The sequence below is a fragment of the Pangasianodon hypophthalmus genome, chromosome 5, assembly GCF_027358585.1.
Source record: "Pangasianodon hypophthalmus isolate fPanHyp1 chromosome 5, fPanHyp1.pri, whole genome shotgun sequence".
NCBI lineage: Eukaryota > Metazoa > Chordata > Actinopteri > Siluriformes > Pangasiidae > Pangasianodon > Pangasianodon hypophthalmus.
Genome location: NC_069714.1, coordinates 2,947,563 through 2,971,960, shown reverse-complemented (window position 1 = coordinate 2,971,960; position 24,398 = coordinate 2,947,563). Strand labels below are relative to the sequence as shown.

Here is a 24,398-nt window from a genome sequence, read left to right as displayed (position 1 = left end):
CCAAAAGGCCTTACTGACTTTACTTTGTTCTGTATTATTGGTTAATCCCCAATCATTTATTAACAACCCAATTTTTAAGGATTTTCATATCCAATTTTCACCCCTAATACAGGAAATCCTCTTCCTCCAAAAACTATAATTGGCATAATGTAGAGCTCAAAATGATTAAGGATTTATTTTTGAATGAGGTCTTTTCCATTTCATCACAGCTGTCACTGAGCTTCTGTTTGCTTAAAACCCACCTCATCAAGTATTTACAAATTCAGAATTATGTCAGGAATACATTTTCACATTTTCCTAGTATCCCCTCAAAAGCACCTCTTGATGCTATCTTTGGAATTAAACATTAAGGCCAGAAACACTACTTTAAAATTCTACTATTTAATTATCCCCTGGTCCTTTCCTCTCTATCCTATTAAACAGCAGTGGGAACATCAGAATCAGAATCACTTTATTCTCCCAATGTACAAAGTACACAGGAATTTAACAGATCAGTGCAAGAACATGTAATAAGGCAAACAGGTAAAGTGTGTCATAATACAATAAACACAGTAAATACAAAACAAATACAAGGGGTATTCAGCCTTTTGAGATTGACTGCTGTTGAGAAAAAAACGTTTAGATTTTGTGTGGTTCTGGTTCTGATGGAGCGGTACTGTTAACCTGAGGGGAGTTTCTGAAACAGACAGTTTTCTAGGTGAGTAAGATCCAGGTCGCTTCTTGGCCTCAGTGTCATGCAGCTCGTGGACTGACAACTGCTTGGTGACCAGTCAGATGTTCTGCTGGGTGCACAATTCTCTGCAGTCTGGCTTTAAGCAGGAAGGTGCTGAGCTGAACGACACGGTTATCAATGAAATTAAGATGTTCTCGATGGTAGATCTGCAGAAAAAACTTCAGTAGAAAAACATTAGCTGATGAGCTTTTTTTGGTTATTGTTCTGATTATTTCTCATTTGAGATTTTTGGAGATGTTGGTGCCTAGGAATTTGAACAACTCTCCCTTACTCACTGCAATATTGTTGATTTCCTGGGGGAGATGGAGAGGTGTGTTCTTATGAAGGTTTGTTTTTTAGTGCACCACAATGCCAGACGAGCCACTTCCCTCCTGTAGACAGATGCATCATTGTTGCTAATGAGGCAAGGTAGGGTTGTGTCATCCGCGGATTTGAGCAGCTTGATGTAAGGGTTGCTGGACGTGTATATGTTGGTGTACAAGGTGTAAAGGAGAGGTGAGAGTACAAAGACTTGTGGAGCACTGGTGCTGATGGATAGGGGTTCTGATTAGTAGGGACCCAGCAACACAAACTGCCTCCTGTCTGCCAGGAAGTCTACAATCCACTGGCAGTTAGAGGGGTCCATACTCAGTTGTAATGTGTAAACATGATATTAAAACATGAAATTTGTTCATCGTGCTTATTGTACGAAGGCTAAACTTGCCAAGATTAACTCTAATCTCAAGTGCAAACCCCAGCAATTTTACCCCATATCTTTTGGATTTGTACCCTTCTAGCCTCATTTGAACAATTCAGTTTTGACCTGTTTTCTTTAATACTTTAATACGTTTTTTGATATCCTCAGAATGTTTACATTTCCACATCACAATCTGATATTCTTGCATTCTGTAACTTTTTAGCCTGACAGTGAATTCTTCTCTGATGGAAGCAGTTCTCTCCCATTGGAGTTGAACACTGGCTGAGAGATAGGAACCTTTAATAGGCTTCTGACTTCAGTCATAACACATGGTTATGAGGTGACGACTTTGCTGTTGGTACTCGGCAAGGAAACAAGCAAATGGAAATGAATACTCCAGTAGTTATGAAGGAAACCATCTAGAAGGAATTGAAAAGGAACAAATTTTCATTGTATTTTTCGTACATGTAACCAAATGTGCACTACTGCCTCCTTTATATCTCTGTAGCCAGAAGTATGGCACCTATTTATAAGCTCTGTAAAATGACCCCTGTTGGTTTAACATTTTGAAGTAACTGCCACTTAGATTATGATAATACTCAGAATACAGGTACAACCAATGACAGATGAGCAGTATTTGAATTTAAGAGTTGTTTTTATTTACTCTGTATGGCATGCATTATAATTCAAATGGAATTACCTTGAAATGAGAAATTAAGGAAATACTGAGCCAATCTCTTAACCAGATTTATTTATCACAAAATGAAACAGCATACTAAAAGCATAATTACAGTCTCCAGAATTACGGGCAACTGACAAGTGATATCTACACAAATGCTTCTACTGGAGAAGCAGCATTAAAATGAGTATTTTGCCTGAACAGTTCTTCCACAAAGGTCCTAATATGATCTCACATTAGGATATATTTTGTCATTAATAAATAGTATTTATGCTAATGAATAAAAATAGTATTTATGCTAATGAAAACAACCTGCATCAGCAGTCCAAAAGTATTCAGTTTTTGCAGGCACGCACCCAGGCATTATCTATATTGCCTTCTGCACAGCACGAATGGCACCAATTTACACAATTCACACACAAAACTGGCCACTGCTAATTGTCCAGAGTTTAGTAAATTAAACACAATCAGCTGCACTTTCCATTTCTATACCCTTTTTTGTACTGACTACCCACTCCTGATGAGGGAGAGAAGCCCTGCATAAACTGTACATTTAGGCTTATACGTCAGTTTCTTACATTACATACAGAATTCTTTGCACAGAATGTGGCATAATTACGACGGAAATCTGGCACAAACAGCTTAATACATGGTCCCCAGTCCCCTGTATTATTGCTTTTGACCAATCATGAGGTTGCACACGAGGTTATATCTGTTTGTCATCCATCACAAGGATGAAAACACTTAAATAATAGAGTCATAAATAATAAAAAAGACAGATGCTAAATATAAATAATACACAAACAGTTCTACAGTGCTATCGGGGTTAAAAGAATTGCTAGGAAGAGGACACTTGTGTACAGATTTGCACAAAAGAAGTTCACTTCACAAAGCCTCATTGGAACTACAGTTAGAATCTTGTTTTCTGGTCAGACGATACTAAAATCAAACATTTTAGCCATGAATACTATCTGTATCCTGGGTTTAAAAAAAGGGTACAAAGAAAAACCCCACTGGGGCTGTTTTGTGGCTGGCAGGCCTTATAAACTTTAATGAAGATTAATGGCATCATTAATTATGCCGAGTATCATGATAAGCAATTGTAGCAGGTGGGGACGTGATTTAGCGTGGGTCTGCTCTGGGAGGAAAGTGTTTGGGGACGAGCTAAGGGGGTAATGACTAACATGGCACCCCTGAGCCTTTCTGTCTGTGATCTTTCTTTCTGTTTCTCTCCCTCGTTGAGCAGTGAGCTGAGCGCATGTGTGTGGCCAAGCAGAAAGTGGCAAACGAGCTGGAAGCAAATAGCATTTCAAAACAAACAGGGTAGGAATTCTGCAACATTCTTTGTTTTGAACATTTTTTCATTATTTTACTGACTGACCAGTGCCTGTGTTCTCTAAGTGTTGCTACAATGGTATATTTGAAAAACTGTTTTGATATAATAAAGCAATATAGCCAACTCTCCCTCAAAGAAGCCTCAAATATCAATCGCTGCATGTGTTTTATATACTAATTGCTGATTTTTTTTTTTGTCCATAAACAATAGAAAAATCGCTCTTTGGAATAGTCCATATTTCCATTTCAAACTCAGAGATCACTGCTTTTCAATAAGGGTGATGGTGTACTGAATTCTAAAATAGTTATAGCCTTAATGTGATACTATGACAGTAAAGCTAAAAAGTGTTGTCTTATAGATTTTTAAGTACAGGGTTTGCGACCTTTTATAGAAAAAAATCCAAGTGAGATCAGATACAACAGGTTTCTGAACATTACATTAACAAACTACTGAAGGCTAAGCACAATCAAATTTAACGTTACAATTTAACGTTAATTAATGTCAACAAACACAAAATGCCAACACTTAAATCACCACATTTTTGATGATGAATCATGTTGTGAAAAAAGGCAATCATGACACGAAAATACACTGAACAAGCACCAGTCTCTGTTGTTTGCTGCACCAGTCTAAGTTACATTTAACTGAACATACCACTAATATTGTATAATATGTATATAAATAACCTACTGTATATATCTTAAATTTTACATGACTGGTATTTATAAGAACTGATAAGAATATGATAAGCTATGTAGAGATATGATGATTCTCTACATATTTTAATATATATTGCATTACCCTTGTTTTTAAATCTGTAGAGAAGAATCCACTCCTTTGTAGTTAACAGAACATGAACAATAATTAATTGCTGTGGAAGTAATGCTCTCTAATGGTACAGATTTGCTAAAGAAATATATTCAAATCAGTGTTAGAAAGAGATCAGCAGTCCCAAATTAGCTTTCTCTTTTCGTTTTTATGCTCTCTCCATTGACATAGCCTCAGTGCCCTATGGGATTTGGGGTTAAAAGTGTAATTGTAATAATATTGTATAGCAGCTTTTGAACAAAGTCCTCACTACACTTGCTCCTCACTCTTGTTGGGGTTCGTATTACTGACAGGAGCCACTTGTGTGGGTTTGCAGCAGCCAGCACAAACATACTTGAGAAAGCAGAGGTAGGCACTTCCACTCACAATCACGGTGACGATAATTATGATGGTGGCACCAAAGGCTGGTGAGACCGAATCCTGCAGCACAGAGTGAAGGCCACTGCCATATGACACTCCCTCAGTGGGTAACGGCACCTCTGGTCTGCCTGTGCTGTGACCTGAGGAGGAGCAGAGGGTTGGTGTTGAGAAGCCAAAAGAAAAGGTTTATTGCCCATGATAGGTTGTGACTATGCTGGTATGGTCATAATACTGTGACAGAAAATTACAGTACTTGTGTGTTCTATTCAAATCTGTGGTTGAGAGCTGAGGACTAGTAAAAATACTTGTAAGATTACTATCATGATAAACCAGTACAGATCATGGTGTCAAAAAAAGCTGCAGAGGTTTAAATGGTTTTTTTTTTTATTTATTTGTAAATTTGCTGATTAAACATGGATACTATATAATGAAATAATAGCAGTGATGCAGGATTAGTAATTATTTTACCTTATTTTACCTTAGGGGCATTAAAGTTTTGATTTAACCCACATTTTAAATCAGCATTATTACAATAGTATTATCAAAGCTTTACATTTCTACACTGCTTTTTTTTTATAATATTCTGTATAAATCACACCACGATAAGCTATATTTCAGTGGGCGTACTAAGGCAACTACTGTAGTTTATCCTGGGTGACGAATGAGATTTTCTGCTAATTGCACACAAGATCACACAAGGCTGACTGTGATGAGTGTTTCCTGATGTAAAGAGTCTTACCAAGCCTCTAATACATAAGGATGACTGTAGCATGTAGTTTTTCTCATAAAAGATGTGGCATGGACATGTGCTAATCTCACGATTACTTATGCATATTGTGTAATTTGTGTAAATGCCTGTAAAGAATTCAATTTAATTTTATTTGTATAGAGTTTTTTAAATAAACACTGTGAGAAAGCACCTTTACAGAAATTTGAATGTAGATTTAGATCGCTATTGCACAAGCCAGGGAAACAGTGACAAGGAAAACTCCCTGAGGTGACAAGAGGAAGAAAGCTTTAGAGGAACCAGACTTTAGAGGAACCCATCTTCTTCTGGGTGACAACAGATTATTACAGTGCGATTATGAGTCATTAGGTCGAGGAGAACCCCCAGTCCTGCCTGCATATTTTAGTGTTTTTCCTGGTACCAACACACCCCTTTAATTGGTCGGTTATCACAGCCAAAAAAAAAGAGTCAGTATGTACCTTAGTACCTTAGATGTATTTAGACATCTTCCCCATGGATATACAGTATTTCAATTTGTTACAATGATTTCACAGTCAGTTGAAAAATAACAGATGATACAATAACACTTGTTTGCAGACTGTTTGGACCGTGTTGTATTTACAAAAATGCAACTTTATTCACATGTTGCTGGTCATTAAAATAAATCAAACTCCTACTTGCAAAAGCCTCAAAGGCAACAATTACACTTCCAGTTTTCTCTAGATGACCAAGGATTCGTGTGAAAAACAGATAGCGTATCAGTGTGTGAGAAGGGGAAATGAAGAGGGAGCGGGCAGAAAAAAGCAGCAAGGTAATGAGAGAGAGGTGGGGTGAGATGGAGAGGAGAGGAGGAGAGGGACAGCAGGATGAAGATGAATGTGTATGGATCGATGCCGATATGGGTTGCTGAATGTCACATAATTCAAACACAACAGGCTTCAGACTCCACATCTGTTGATACAAATAACACAACAGCCTATTTAATTTATATATTTGTTTGAAATCTTTATGTCAGCAAGATTTTAAAAAAAAGGCCCCTTTACTGTTTATGTAAAGCACATTAAAACCGAAACGGAAATTAAGTTTCATGCTGAATCTACTATACTTTTTTCTAAGTGGCTTTTCTCAGTAGTCATTTACTGTATATCTTTTTTTCCCCCATGGCTGATTTGGTAAGACTCAACTATCAAAATCTCTTTACTCATCTGTCATGCTGCTGTTTTACTCTCTATCTCTTTTATTAATAGCACAGTCTGGCAGCTCAAGCAATTAGAGAGAGCTTTTTGGTTTAATTGCCTCTTTATGTAGTTCAGTTAAATCATCTTTTGTTCTGCAACGTTGTTTCTTCACAGTTTTCAGTTTTGCATATTTTCAAGTTAGGTATTAATCCCTCAAAGGATTATTTTGTGTCCTCTGTTATTAATCATATCCCTCATTCCTTTATGTTAAAGCTTTTGTTTTAGCTAGAGGCTATTTACAGAATATTACTAATATATATTTTATATATATATATATTCCCACCCACTAGCTAGTTCTCCAATACTCAGCACTACCTATAGGGACGGTAAAGACTAACACACACTTCCTCTGAGCTACATGAAGCCACTGCATCTTTTCAAATATCACAGGGCAGTTTAATGCTTTCTGAGAACATGCTACATGACCGGTATCACTTCTCTCTTTTCTTTCTAAAACCCTTGAACGAACCACCTACAATCAGCTATCTCTCACAGAACAACCTCCAAGATCCCAATCAGTCTGGCTTCAAACCGGCACACTCCACAGAGACTGCCCTTTTGGCCGTCACTGAGAAGCTACATGCTGCTAGATCAGCCAAACTGTCTTCAGTTCTCATCCTCCTTGACCTTTCAGCAGCATTTGACACGGTGAACCACAAGACTCTCTTGTCCACCCTCATGAGTCTAGGAATTCGTGGCGCAGCATGGCAATGGTTTGCTTCCTACCTGGAAGGTCGGTCATATCAGGTGACATGGAGGGGATCCACATCTGCTCCCTGCAGACTCTCCACTGGTGTTCCACAAGGCTCAGTTCTTGTTCCTCTCCTGTTCTCCTTCTATACTCGATCTCTTGGCACGGTCATATCCTCACATGGGTTTTCATACCACTGCTATGCAGATGACACTCAAATCATCCTCTCCTTCCCTCCCTCAGACTCTCATGTTTCTACTCGGATATCAGCTTGTCTGGCTGACATCTCATCATGGATGACAACTCACCAGCTGAAACTTAATCCCACCAAAACTGAACTGCTGTTCATCTCAGGTGATTCTTCCCCATCTCAGGATCTTGCAATTTCCCTAGACAATTCTCTGATCTCGCCTTCGGTTACTGCACGCAACCTTGGGGTAACCATGGACAATCAACTCTCCTTCTCCTCTCACATTGCTAATCTGACACGCTCATGTCGATTTCTCCTTTATAACATCAGAAGAATTCGTCCATTTCTTTCCTCACAGGCCACACAGGTGCTTGTTCAGTCCCTTGTCATTTCAAGACTGGACTACTGCAACTCCCTCCTGGCAGGTCTGCCTCTGAGCGCCATTCGTCCTCTGCAACTCATCCAGAATGCAGCTGCACGACTGGTTTTCAACCTTCCTAAATTTTCCCACACCACCCCATTGCTGCGCTCCCTCCACTGGCTTCCTGTAGCTGCCCGCATCAGATTTAAAACACTGATGCTCGCCTACAAAGCCAAAAACGGACCAGCACCCATTTATCTCAAAGCACTTATCACACTTCGAGCGCCACCACGCTCCCTCCGATCCTCTAGCACTGCTCGACTGATCCCTCCATCTCTCAGGGTACAAGGAAGGCATGCATCGAGACTCTTCTCTGTTCTGGCTCCAAGGTGGTGGAATGAACTTCCCCTAGATGTCCGAACAGCTGAGTCACTGGCAGTCTTCAAACAACGTCTAAAGACTTACCTCTTCTTAAACTACTTCTTAAGTTAGCACTTACCAAAAAAAAAAAAGTATTGTCTGAGCGCTTGTCTATCACCTCCCCAACAGAGTTTTGGACTGATGGTATTTTTAGTTTGTGACCTAGTGAGCCAGTATCAGAATGTATTTTTGATAGACTTTAAAGCACTATTGTAAGTCGCTCTGGATAAGAGCATCTGCCAAATGCCATAAATGTAAATGTAAATGTAATGCTAACTGCCCATACACAGTCAGCTCATGAAGTTAAGCTGTCGTCCATTAGTTCCAGTTATGGAGTATAAATAATTACCAAAAACCTGCCAGTAGGTGGATTGGTTACACTAAGTTGCCTCTAGGTGTGAACGAGTGTGTGATGTGTGTGGTGTCCTGTGTGTGGTAACTGACTGGCGTTCCCATTTAGGGTGTATTCCCACTTCACACCCAGTGTTGCCTCAATAGACTCCAGATCCAGTATGGCCCTGATCAGGATAAACTGAAGATCAGTGAATGGATGAATATATTAAGTTTTAAATACTGAATTGAGATTACACATTAAACCAGACATTTTCATAACCTTTTTTATCCACCTTTGCCAAGGATGCCAATAATACTGGAGCTGAAGGTATAAAACTTGTAATGCCATCTTACACAACCAGAGAGAAAGGCCCATGGACTCCTTTTTTATGACACATTTCCATTTTGAAATAGTGAGGCTTTTGCATTTCCAGAAGGTTTGTTTGCATTTGTCTATATAATGAGACGGCAACTTGTCCTTCAATTTTCTCTATTATTTCTATATAAGTATTTTCTTACCTTCATACTTGTGTATGCATGACTAAACATACAGTTTGAAGAATTTTTCCAGCTTGCTAGAAGGGGCTTTGAAAGTATTATTATTGACCTTTATCTTCAGGAGCTCTTGCAGACACTGAGTGTAAAATACCATCATCGCAAGTGTAGTGAAAGAACTGAAAATGCAGGAGCTCTACTAAGAAATACATGCAAGGGTTTGTGTAGTGAGCCAGCTGCACTCTTTCAGAGCCCCAGCCACTGATGCCTGTGGCATCATCAGGATTCAAACTCACAGTCTCCTGCCTGCTAAGAATAAGAGTTTGAAGCACAGTCCAAGATCCTCTACAAGTGTTTCTCCAACCTTGCTAGACATTACAGGAAGAGACTCAGTGCTGCTGAAGGCACGAAATATTAAGTGCAAAGGTGCTGATAATTCTGAAACCACTCTCTTCTTTGACAGTTGGAATGGTTAGACCACAGAGAAATAGGTGTTTCTAATTCCAACTAGAAAATGTAAAAAATGTTTTAAAACCATTTTCCTGCTTGTGTGGATTTACGATGGTACTATAATAATGACATCTATACTCATAGAGGGATGATGATTTGACAGTGGATGGATTATTGAATATAAAAAGGATAGGCTGACCATGTTTTTTTTAAACCATGTTTTTTTTTTTCTTTTTAAATACATCATATTTATGAATTATATTATATAGGATAAACTGATACGGTTATTTATTTAGACATTTTAAATTGTAAATTTATTACAATTTAAAACATTACCGATTACAAAATTAATCTATTAAATTTGGACCTTAAGTCCAAAATTTCTGAGAATGGATGGGATATTATCAGCATGATTAGGCCTAGTTACATAGTCTAACATAATAGTTAGCTTGATGTTAACTAATTTCTTAGCAACACTGGCTGCTGATTTACACAATATAATATTGGTAACCTGACCCACTGGTATTCTATCTCCCGTTCATACCTATACCTCTACAGCCTCTTGTATTTCATATATATATATATATATATATATATATATATATATATATATATATATATATATATATATATATACTGTATATACAATGCACATATTGCACAATGCACGTATATATAATAATGCACACGTATATATACAATGCACATATACAATGCATATATATATAAACTCTAGAGAATGTTGTGTATGAAAATCCCAGGAGATCAGCAATTTCTGAAATACACAAACCAGCCCATCTGGTACCAACAACCACGGTTAAAGTCACAGAGATCACACTTTTCCCCCCAATTCTGATGTTTGTTGTGAACATTAACTGAAGCTATTGACCTGCATCTGCAGGATTTTATGCATTGTGCTGCTGCCACATGATTGGCTGATTGGATAGCTGCATAAATGAGCATGTGTACAAGTGTTCCTATTAAAGCGAGTGTGTATATGCAATGATCAGTACATAAGATACAGCTCACAGACAGTACACAAGATATATACAGAATGGGTACAGCTCACAGACAGTACACAAGATATGTACAGAATGGGTACAGCTCACAGACTGAACATAAGATATATACAGAATGGGTACAGCTCACAGACTGAACACAAGATATATACAGAATGGGTACAGCTCACAGACTGAACACAAGATATATACAGAATGGGTACAGCTCACAGACTGAACACAAGATATATACAGAATGGGTACAGCTCACAGACAGTACACAAGATATATACAGAATGGGTACAGCTCACAGACAGTACACAAGATATATACAGAATGGGTACAGCTCACAGACTGTACACAAGATATATACAGAATGGGTACAGCTCACAGAATGAACACAAGATATATACAGAATGGGTACAGCTCACAGACAGAACACAAGATATATACAGAATGGGTACAGCTCACAGACAGTACATAAGATATATACAGAATGGGTACAGCTCACAGACTGAACACAAGATATATACAGAATGGGTACAGCTCACAGAATGAACACAAGATATATACAGAATGGGTACAGCTCACAGACTGTACACAAGATATGTACAGAATGGGTACAGCTCACAGACTGAACATAAGATATATACAGAATGGGTACAGCTCACAGACTGAACACAAGATATATACAGAATGGGTACAGCTCACAGACTGAACACAAGATATATACAGAATGGGTACAGCTCACAGACTGAACACAAGATATATACAGAATGGGTACAGCTCACAGACTGAACACAAGATATATACAGAATGGGTACAGCTCACAGACTGAACACAAGATATATACAGAATGGGTACAGCTCACAGACTGAACACAAGATATATACAGAATGGGTACAGCTCACAGACTGTACATAAGATATATACAGAATGGGTACAGCTCACAGAATGAACACAAGATATATACAGAATGGGTACAGCTCACAGACTGTACACAAGATATATACAGAATGGGTACAGCTCACAGACAGTACACAAGATATATACAGAATGGGTACAGCTCACAGACTGAACACAAGATATATACAGAATGGGTACAGCTCACAGACTGTACACAAGATATATACAGAATGGGTACAGCTCACAGACTGAACACAAGATATATACAGAATGGGTACAGCTCACAGACTGAACACAAGATATATACAGAATGGGTACAGCTCACAGACTGAACACAAGATATATACAGAATGGGTACAGCTCACAGAATGAACACAAGATATATACAGAATGGGTACAGCTCACAGACAGTACACAAGATATATACAGAATGGGTACAGCTCACAGACTGAACACAAGATATATACAGAATGGGTACAGCTCACAGACTGAACACAAGATATATACAGAATGGGTACAGCTCACAGACTGAACACAAGATATATACAGAATGGGTACAGCTCACAGACTGAACACAAGATATATACAGAATGGGTACAGCTCACAGACTGAACACAAGATATATACAGAATGGGTACAGCTCACAGAATGAACACAAGATATATACAGAATGGGTACAGCTCACAGACAGTACACAAGATATATACAGAATGGGTACAGCTCACAGACAGTACACAAGATATATACAGAATGGGTACAGCTCACAGACTGAACACAAGATATATACAGAATGGGTACAGCTCACAGACTGAACACAAGATATATACAGAATGGGTACAGCTCACAGACTGAACACAAGATATATACAGAATGGGTACAGCTCACAGACTGTACATAAGATATATACAGAATGGGTACAGCTCACAGACTGAACACAAGATATATACAGAATGGGTACAGCTCACAGACTGAACACAAGATATATACAGAATGGGTACAGCTCACAGAATGAACACAAGATATATACAGAATGGGTACAGCTCACAGACTGAACACAAGATATATACAGAATGGGTACAGCTCACAGACTGAACACAAGATATATACAGAATGGGTACAGCTCACAGAATGAACACAAGATATATACAGAATGGGTACAGCTCACAGACAGTACACAAGATATATACAGAATGGGTACAGCTCACAGACTGAACACAAGATATATACAGAATGGGTACAGCTCACAGACTGAACACAAGATATATACAGAATGGGTACAGCTCACAGACTGTACACAAGATATATACAGAATGGGTACAGCTCACAGAATGAACACAAGATATATACAGAATGGGTACAGCTCACAGACTGAACACAAGATATATACAGAATGGGTACAGCTCACAGAATGAACACAAGATATATACAGAATGGGTACAGCTCACAGACTGAACACAAGATATATACAGAATGGGTACAGCTCACAGACTGAACACAAGATATATACAGAATGGGTACAGCTCACAGACAGAACACAAGATATATACAGAATGGGTACAGCTCACAGACTGTACACAAGATATATACAGAATGGGTACAGCTCACAGACAGAACACAAGATATATACAGAATGGGTACAGCTCACAGACAGTACACAAGATATATACAGAATGGGTACAGCTCACAGACTGAACACAAGATATATACAGAATGGGTACAGCTCACAGACTGAACACAAGATATATACAGAATGGGTACAGCTCACAGACTGAACACAAGATATATACAGAATGGGTACAGCTCACAGACTGAACACAAGATATATACAGAATGGGTACAGCTCACAGACTGAACACAAGATATATACAGAATGGGTACAGCTCACAGACTGAACACAAGATATATACAGAATGGGTACAGCTCACAGACAGTACACAAGATATATACAGAATGGGTACAGCTCACAGACTGAACACAAGATATATACAGAATGGGTACAGCTCACAGACAGTACATAAGATATATACAGAATGGGTACAGCTCACAGACTGAACACAAGATATATACAGAATGGGTACAGCTCACAGACTGAACACAAGATATATACAGAATGGGTACAGCTCACAGACTGTACACAAGATATATACAGAATGGTACTAATAAGTAGTGTGATGCCAGTGAATAGTTTCTACTTAGTACTGGCTTAAACGCGGTTGAACAATAATTTCTGTTACAGGGAAAATCTGCCCATATTAAATTCTGCTCTTGTTTCTCATAGCTAACATTAGTTAGAGAACAATATGCCTTGGTGTCAGATACCACAAAACACCTTCAGAGGTCTTGGGGAGCCCATGCCTCGACGGGTCAGAGCTGTTTTGGTGGCACAAGGGGGACCTACACAATATTAGATCTTATGTACAGTCTGTGAGCTGTACCCATTCTGTATATATCTTATGTACTGTCTGTGAGCTGTACCCATTCTGTATATATCTTGTGTTCAGTCTGTGAGCTGTACCCATTCTGTATATATCTTATGTACTGTCTGTGAGCTGTACCCATTCTGTATATATCTTGTGTACTGTCTGTGAGCTGTACCCATTCTGTATATATCTTATGTACTGTCTGTGAGCTGTACCCATTCTGTATATATCTTGTGTTCAGTCTGTGAGCTGTACCCATTCTGTATATATCTTATGTACTGTCTGTGAGCTGTACCCATTCTGTATATATCTTATGTACTGTCTGTGAGCTGTACCCATTCTGTATATATCTTGTGTTCAGTCTGTGAGCTGTACCCATTCTGTATATATCTTATGTACTGTCTGTGAGCTGTACCCATTCTGTATATATCTTATGTACAGTCTGTGAGCTGTACCCATTCTGTATATATCTTGTGTTCAGTCTGTGAGCTGTACCCATTCTGTATATATCTTGTGTACTGTCTGTGAGCTGTACCCATTCTGTATATAGCTTATGTACAGTCTGTGAGCTGTACCCATTCTGTATATATCTTGTGTTCAGTCTGTGAGCTGTACCCATTCTGTATATATCTTATGTACAGTCTGTGAGCTGTACCCATTCTGTATATATCTTGTGTTCAGTCTGTGAGCTGTACCCATTCTGTATATATCTTATGTTCAGTCTGTGAGCTGTACCCATTCTGTATATATCTTATGTACAGTCTGTGAGCTGTACCCATTCTGTATATATCTTGTGTTCAGTCTGTGAGCTGTACCCATTCTGTATATATCTTGTGTTCAGTCTGTGAGCTGTACCCATTCTGTATATATCTTATGTACAGTCTGTGAGCTGTACCCATTCTGTATATATCTTGTGTTCAGTCTGTGAGCTGTACCCATTCTGTATATATCTTGTGTTCAGTCTGTGAGCTGTACCCATTCTGTATATATCTTGTGTACTGTCTGTGAGCTGTACCCATTCTGTATATATCTTGTGTTCAGTCTGTGAGCTGTACCCATTCTGTATATATCTTGTGTACTGTCTGTGAGCTGTACCCATTCTGTATATATCTTATGTACAGTCTGTGAGCTGTACCCATTCTGTATATATCTTATGTACAGTCTGTGAGCTGTACCCATTCTGTATATATCTTGTGTACTGTCTGTGAGCTGTACCCATTCTGTATATATCTTATGTACAGTCTGTGAGCTGTACCCATTCTGTATATATCTTGTGTTCAGTCTGTGAGCTGTACCCATTCTGTATATATCTTGTGTACAGTCTGTGAGCTGTACCCATTCTGTATATATCTTGTGTTCAGTCTGTGAGCTGTACCCATTCTGTATATATCTTGTGTTCAGTCTGTGAGCTGTACCCATTCTGTATATATCTTATGTACAGTCTGTGAGCTGTACCCATTCTGTATATATCTTGTGTTCAGTCTGTGAGCTGTACCCATTCTGTATATATCTTGTGTACTGTCTGTGAGCTGTACCCATTCTGTATATATCTTGTGTTCAGTCTGTGAGCTGTACCCATTCTGTATATATCTTGTGTACTGTCTGTGAGCTGTACCCATTCTGTATATATCTTGTGTACTGTCTGTGAGCTGTACCCATTCTGTATATATCTTGTGTTCAGTCTGTGAGCTGTACCCATTCTGTATATATCTTATGTACAGTCTGTGAGCTGTACCCATTCTGTATATATCTTGTGTTCAGTCTGTGAGCTGTACCCATTCTGTATATATCTTGTGTACTGTCTGTGAGCTGTACCCATTCTGTATATATCTTGTGTTCAGTCTGTGAGCTGTACCCATTCTGTATATATCTTGTGTTCAGTCTGTGAGCTGTACCCATTCTGTATATATCTTGTGTTCATTCTGTGAGCTGTACCCATTCTGTATATATCTTGTGTACTGTCTGTGAGCTGTACCCATTCTGTATATATCTTGTGTACTGTCTGTGAGCTGTACCCATTCTGTATATATCTTGTGTACTGTCTGTGAGCTGTACCCATTCTGTATATATCTTGTGTACTGTCTGTGAGCTGTACCCATTCTGTATATATCTTGTGTTCTGTCTGTGAGCTGTACCCATTCTGTATATATCTTGTGTACTGTCTGTGAGCTGTACCCATTCTGTATATATCTTGTGTACTGTCTGTGAGCTGTACCCATTCTGTATATATCTTGTGTTCAGTCTGTGAGCTGTACCCATTCTGTATATATCTTATGTACAGTCTGTGAGCTGTACCCATTCTGTATATATCTTGTGTTCAGTCTGTGAGCTGTACCCATTCTGTATATATCTTATGTACAGTCTGTGAGCTGTACCCATTCTGTATATATCTTGTGTTCAGTCTGTGAGCTGTACCCATTCTGTATATATCTTGTGTACTGTCTGTGAGCTGTACCCATTCTGTATATATCTTGTGTACTGTCTGTGAGCTGTACCCATTCTGTATATATCTTATGTACTGTCTGTGAGCTGTACCCATTCTGTATATATCTTGTGTTCTGTCTGTGAGCTGTACCCATTCTGTATATATCTTGTGTTCAGTCTGTGAGCTGTACCCATTCTGTATATATCTTATGTACAGTCTGTGAGCTGTACCCATTCTGTATATATCTTGTGTTCAGTCTGTGAGCTGTACCCATTCTGTATATATCTTGTGTTCAGTCTGTGAGCTGTACCCATTCTGTATATATCTTGTGTACTGTCTGTGAGCTGTACCCATTCTGTATATATCTTGTGTTCAGTCTGTGAGCTGTACCCATTCTGTATATATCTTGTGTTCAGTCTGTGAGCTGTACCCATTCTGTATATATCTTGTGTACTGTCTGTGAGCTGTACCCATTCTGTATATATCTTGTGTACTGTCTGTGAGCTGTACCCATTCTGTATATATCTTGTGTTCAGTCTGTGAGCTGTACCCATTCTGTATATATCTTATGTACTGTCTGTGAGCTGTACCCATTCTGTATATATCTTGTGTTCTGTCTGTGAGCTGTACCCATTCTGTATATATCTTGTGTTCAGTCTGTGAGCTGTACCCATTCTGTATATATCTTATGTACAGTCTGTGAGCTGTACCCATTCTGTATATATCTTGTGTTCAGTCTGTGAGCTGTACCCATTCTGTATATATCTTGTGTTCAGTCTGTGAGCTGTACCCATTCTGTATATATCTTGTGTACTGTCTGTGAGCTGTACCCATTCTGTATATATCTTGTGTTCAGTCTGTGAGCTGTACCCATTCTGTATATATCTTGTGTTCAGTCTGTGAGCTGTACCCATTCTGTATATATCTTGTGTACTGTCTGTGAGCTGTACCCATTCTGTATATATCTTGTGTTCAGTCTGTGAGCTGTACCCATTCTGTATATATCTTATGTACAGTCTGTGAGCTGTACCCATTCTGTATATATCTTGTGTTCAGTCTGTGAGCTGTACCCATTCTGTATATATCTTATGTACAGTCTGTGAGCTGTACCCATTCTGTATATATCTTGTGTACTGTCTGTGAGCTGTACCCATTCTGTATATATCTTGTGTTCAGTCTGTGAGCTGTACCCATTCTGTATATATCTTGTGTACTGTCTGTGAGCTGTACCCATTCTGTATATATCTTGTGTACTGTCTGTGAGCTGTACCCATTCTGTATATATCTTGTGTTCAGTCTGTGAGCTGTACCCATTCTGTATATATCTTATGTACAGTCTGTGAGCTGTACCCATTCTGTATATATCTTGTGTTCAGTCTGTGAGCTGTACCCATTCTGTATATATCTTGTGTACTGTCTGTGAGCTGTACCCATTCTGTATATATCTTGTGTTCAGTCTGTGAGCTGTACCCATTCTGTATATATCTTGTGTTCAGTCTGTGAGCTGTACCCATTCTGTATATATCTTGTGTTCATTCTGTGAGCTGTACCCATTCTGTATATATCTTGTGTACTGTCTGTGAGCTGTACCCATTCTGTATATATCTTGTGTACTGTCTGTGAGCTGTACCCATTCTGTATATATCTTGTGTACTGTCTGTGAGCTGTACCCATTCTGTATATATCTTATGTACTGTCTGTGAGCTGTACCCATTCTGTATATATCTTGTGTTCTGTCTGTGAGCTGTACCCATTCTGTATATATCTTGTGTACTGTCTGTGAGCTGTACCCATTCTGTATATATCTTATGTTCAGTCTGTGAGCTGTACCCATTCTGTATATATCTTGTGTTCAGTCTGTGAGCTGTACCCATTCTGTATATATCTTGTGTTCAGTCTGTGAGCTGTACCCATTCTGTATATATCTTATGTACAGTCTGTGAGCTGTACCCATTCTGTATATATCTTGTGTTCAGTCTGTGAGCTGTACCCATTCTGTATATATCTTATGTACAGTCTGTGAGCTGTACCCATTCTGTATATATCTTGTGTTCAGTCTGTGAGCTGTACCCATTCTGTATATATCTTGTGTACTGTCTGTGAGCTGTACCCATTCTGTATATATCTTGTGTTCTGTCTGTGAGCTGTACCCATTCTGTATATATCTTGTGTTCTGTCTGTGAGCTGTACCCATTCTGTATATATCTTGTGTTCTGTCTGTGAGCTGTACCCATTCTGTATATATCTTGTGTACTGTCTGTGAGCTGTACCCATTCTGTATATATCTTGTGTTCTGTCTGTGAGCTGTACCCATTCTGTATATATCTTGTGTTCTGTCTGTGAGCTGTACCCATTCTGTATATATCTTGTGTTCTGTCTGTGAGCTGTACCCATTCTGTATATATCTTGTGTACTGTCTGTGAGCTGTACCCATTCTGTATATATCTTGTGTTCAGTCTGTGAGCTGTACCCATTCTGTATATATCTTGTGTTCAGTCTGTGAGCTGTACCCATTCTGTATATATCTTGTGTTCATTCTGTGAGCTGTACCCATTCTGTATATATCTTGTGTTCAGTCTGTGAGCTGTACCCATTCTGTATATATCTTGTGTTCAGTCTGTGAGCTGTACCCATTCTGTATATATCTTGTGTACTGTCTGTGAGCTGTACCCATTCTGTATATATCTTGTGTTCTGTCTGTGAGCTGTACCCATTCTGTATATATCTTGTGTACTGTCTGTGAGCTGTACCCATTCTGTATATATCTTGTGTTCTGTCTGTGAGCTGTACCCATTCTGTATATATCTTGTGTTCTGTCTGTGAGCTGTACCCATTCTGTATATATCTTGTGTTCTGTCTGTGAGCTGTACCCATTCTGTATATATCTTGTGTACTGTCTGTGAGCTGTACCCATTCTGTATATATCTTGTGTTCAGTCTGTGAGCTGTACCCATTCTGTATATATCTTGTGTTCTGTCTGTGAGCTGTACCCATTCTGTATATATCTTGTGTACTGTCTGTGAGCTGTACCCATTCTGTATATATCTTATGTTCAGTCTGTGAGCTGTACCCATTCTGTATATATCTTGTGTTCAGTCTGTGAGCTGTACCCATTCTGTATATATCTTGTGTTCAGTCTGTGAGCTGTACCCATTCTGTATATATCTTATGTACAGTCTGTGAGCTGTACCCATTCTGTATATATCTTATGTACAGTCTGTGAGCTGTACCCATTCTGTATATATCTTGTGTTCAGTCTGTGAGCTGTACCCATTCTGTATATATCTTGTGTACTGTCTGTGAGCTGTACCCATTCTGTATATATCTTGTGTTCAGTCTGTGAGCTGTACCCATTCTGTATATATCTTGTGTACTGTCTGTGAGCTGTACCCATTCTGTATATATCTTGTGTTCTGTCTGTGAGCTGTACCCATTCTGTATATATCTTGTGTACTGTCTGTGAGCTGTACCCATTCTGTATATATCTTGTGTTCTGTCTGTGAGCTGTACCCATTCTGTATATATCTTGTGTTCATTCTGTGAGCTGTACCCATTCTGTATATATCTTGTGTTCATTCTGTGAGCTGTACCCATTCTGTATATATCTTGTGTTCAGTCTGTGAGCTGTACCCATTCTGTATATATCTTGTGTTCAGTCTGTGAGCTGTACCCATTCTGTATATATCTTGTGTTCAGTCTGTGAGCTGTACCCATTCTGTATATATCTTGTGTACTGTCTGTGAGCTGTACCCATTCTGTATATATCTTGTGTTCAGTCTGTGAGCTGTACCCATTCTGTATATATCTTGTGTTCAGTCTGTGAGCTGTACCCATTCTGTATATATCTTGTGTTCAGTCTGTGAGCTGTACCCATTCTGTATATATCTTGTGTTCAGTCTGTGAGCTGTACCCATTCTGTATATATCTTGTGTTCAGTCTGTGAGCTGTACCCATTCTGTATATATCTTGTGTTCAGTCTGTGAGCTGTACCCATTCTGTATATATCTTGTGTACTGTCTGTGAGCTGTACCCATTCTGTATATATCTTGTGTTCAGTCTGTGAGCTGTACCCATTCTGTATATATCTTGTGTTCAGTCTGTGAGCTGTACCCATTCTGTATATATCTTGTGTTCAGTCTGTGAGCTGTACCCATTCTGTATATATCTTATGTACAGTCTGTGAGCTGTACCCATTCTGTATATATCTTGTGTTCAGTCTGTGAGCTGTACCCATTGTTGGGTCAATCCTGAATGAAACCGAGGTCGCTTTACCTTTAGTGATGCTCGCAGACAGAAGAGAAAACACGAAGTGCTTTACGAGAAAAAGAAGAACTCGGACCTTGGACATTCTTGCAAAGCAAACCATCTGCTCGGAAGAAAAAGAAGAGAAAATGTCAGTGAAATCCAACTGAAACGAGATCCAATGCCGTAAACATCACGATGTCCGCTTGATAAAATCCCGCTTTTTACATCTCGATTATACTTTTTTCCTTTTTATATGAAAACAGAAGGAGAAAACAGCCGACTTACGTGTCGAAGACTCAGTAGTCTACTGGATGTCTTTATTCATTGTGTCTCAACCCAAAACCCACATCCACATCCTCTCAAATTCCCGATTAAAATTCCCGATTTAAATTCCCGTTCAGCGCACACACACGCCCAGCGGGACAGCAGCGGGCGCGCGCGCGGCTCGAGCAGCTCTCTCCCGGTGATGAACGAAAATCTTCATAAAGCTGTACAGCAGAGTAACATACACACACACACACACACACACCTCCTGATTCACAGAGCTGTTAAATCAAAGAGTCACTGTGATGCGAATTACACTTCACACACGTGACACTGCACACAGACTTCCCTCAGCACAGCTTCTCCTCCTCTCTGCGCTCACCCTCTTTCTCCTCTCATCCTTACTATTACTGTTTTATAAAACAAAAATCTGGACTCCTAGCCTGCTGAGTACCGAGGTCTGAAAAAGCGTCTTTTTATAATAACCTTTTTTTATTGTTTTAATGTGTCCACTGTAGACAGCAACAATGCAAAATGTAAAGATTTCAGCTATTCAACATTAAATTGTACTTTCTAGCATTCTGTATTTTTTTTTTTATTCTAAATTATTTTGAAATAATTGTATGAATAGCTTTTAACCCTGTGCTATAAAACACAAGCGGTCATCCTGTAAAACATACTTTAGCTCTCTTTTAAAGACCTCTTTATGTTAATGTCTTACATTCCAGACTGATTCTTCAGATACAGTGTGTTTGTCTTTTTCATTCTGTTGGCATTTTACTTCATTTTATTGTTTGTTTCCAGTTTTCCTGAATGTAAAGGGTTATTTGTGGCTCTTTGGAAGCTAACAGACACTACTGTAAGACGCCTAATGGAACCTTTGGTTGCAGTAATTGCTCCAGAAGCTGCTGTCTGAGATCACTAAGCATGAAAGAGAGACCTGAGGAGAGCAGCTGAAAAACAGCTCTCACTGTGACTTAATTGCATGTGTCAAGATCACAGCAGCGCTTGGCATTTCTTCTAAATCCGTAAGGTTGATAATGAATATTGATGTGATGACTCATTGTATCACACACAGGTAAAAAGGACAGTAATTACAAGCTCAGTTTTAAACATAAACTTTCATCAAGCATTTCAGTGAGATTAGATAGATAGATAGATAGATAGATAGTGTGTTTGTGTGTGTGACCAATCCAAGTTCGTACAAAATGGGTAATGACCAAAGGTTAATTGTGCTGGATTTCATACAAAAGTGCATGTAAGTAAAATCTGCCCATCTTTAACTGTTTGGTGTTTTATACTGCTTTCTTTGTGAGTCTATCTTAAGCCAGTGTTATTACCCTAATATCTATATTCTGTTTTTTCTAGATTCAATTGTAAATATAATTTAATTAAAAAAAAGCTTTCACTTTTCACTTTCACTTTTTCAAAACTATTATTATTATTATTATTATTATTATTATTATAATTTTCATTATGTTGTGCTATGTAAATAAATAAATAAATAAGTGGTAAATGATGCTAGCTAAAATAAGCTAATTTGGCAGAAATTCTAAAAACCAAATGCAAATTTAATAAAATGAAACTACCAGTTTAATTATAACATAAATTTTATATTGCATGGCTTCTGCTTCGGCTGTATTTTAAAGTGAAAATATCAGTAACACTTTATTTTAAGGAACACATATTAAATGTTTATTAAAGTCCTGTTTTTTGTTCTGTAAAGCACAAATTAGAAACTTAGTCTAATTGAACAAAAGAGCATTTTATACAAAGTTATCCAAAATCATTTATTCACTATGAACTAGACTTTATTCATAAACATTTATATTGGTTCATAATTGGTTCATAATAATCTGTAGAAATGACTAATAAATGCCTTATTAGTTGTGATAATCTGTAATTAATGCTTTGTTAAGACCTTGTTGTGTAAATTACTGAGCTTGAATTAATCATTTAAACTCACCTCTTGTTAGCGTATGTGTATCTGTAGATTCTAGCATCAAGTGAAGACTACAATACTAATACAATACAGTATGTGTTCCATATTCAAAAGTAGAGTTTTTGTATCACTAATTAGAAGCTAAAACCCTAAACAACAGTCCTTTTCAACAAGATCATTTCTGTCCCATAGTCTAAAGTCATTTCATGTCTTTTTGGTAGTGAAAAAGGTTGAATACCAACAGGCCAGTATGTATTGTGTCCGCAAAACAGAGGCCACCAAAGACAAAATAATATTTGTGTTATATCTGGTGAAAAATAACACTAAACAGCATTGGAACTTCAATTTAAAAAGGTATTTATTAGTCATTTTCACATAACAGAGCCCCAATTATGAATCAATACATGTCTACATGTCTATGATGATAGTATCAAATAGAAGTGGGAAGTGCCCCTATCAGTGTAGTAGGAGATATTTAACAATTTGTTAGTGACATTTTTGATTAGTTTATTCCCAACCAGAAGAATATTCATACAGGAGTTTATTATTCATCTCCAGCTTGTGTTAATATAGAGGTCTATCTGTAGGTCTGTGGAAGTTAATGGATATCCATGAAAGAGGCCTCATGGGAACCTTGATTGGCTTGATTGTTCCTTGACGCCTCTCACTGGTTTGACCTTGTTTTCTCATTAAAATGAAATGTTTTTTCTTAGTAACTCATAGCTGATCTGGTCATGAATGGTTAATTTGCTATTCCACATGTCCACAATTAAATCACAAATCCACAAATCTCTTTGTCTGAGCAGCTGTGTACATACTTCAGTGTGCTTTAGTGATTTCACTAATCAGAGCCGTTAGTGGGAGTCTCTGTATTAACAAGTATAAAGTTGCCTAATGGAGTCATCCTTCATAAGTTTAACCAGCTAATTAAAAAGGCTTCTCTGTTTAAATTGTTAGTCATTACAATGTTAACAATGTTACAGATGTTACCATATTATATACTGCTTTGTACATATACTGTAAAAAAAATAGGAAATATCACAATAATAAAATGCTATACTACCTTAATAAAATCTCTGAATGTCACATAAGTGGTAGTTTGAGTTGGACATACCAAAATAAATGCCTAAAAACCCAGCAGTTAATTTTGTCTAAAATTTACATCTACTATTTAAGTTTATTTCACAAAAAGAATTTAATATTAAATAAAGAATATTTTTGGCAAATTTCAATCTAACTATTTGAGAATGGAGTACTGATACTGATCAGTTTGAAGATCTACAATTATTACTCATTCCATACCAGTGTTCTTCATCTTTAACTACAACCTAATAAACCGAGTTACACGGCTAAACCTCATGACATGGGCACTGTTAACAGAGAGAGAGAGAGAGAGAGAGAGAGAGAGAGAGAGAGATGAAGGCTTCCTGTCTTCCTGCATACACATCTAGAGAGTGCAACAGATGGCAGAGAGACGTCGATTCAGCGTCTGTTTCTAGTTTTATAGGTCATTATCAGTCATCAGTTTAGATTTCAGTGTTGAATCAACATTCACATTCAAAATTACATGTAAATTAAAACATGACTAGGTCAGTGGACTTCTCAGAGGCCAACATAACATACCTGAGTAAATGCAGCAGTTCATACAGTCCACTGATTTAGATATTGATACACAATTAAA

General features: G+C 38.1%; 1 long non-coding RNA gene across 1 annotated transcript; it reads right to left on the bottom strand.

Moving 5' to 3' along the window:
- Positions 1-449: 449 nt before the first annotated feature.
- On the bottom strand, positions 450-21,122 carry LOC113540168 (uncharacterized). The gene is made up of 3 exons (XR_003404002.3): positions 20,797-21,122; positions 20,539-20,632; positions 450-4,752 (listed from the first exon to the last, which is right to left on the bottom strand). It is a non-coding gene; the product is annotated as an uncharacterized LOC113540168 (long non-coding RNA).
- Between the last annotated feature and the right edge of the window lie 3,276 nt (positions 21,123-24,398).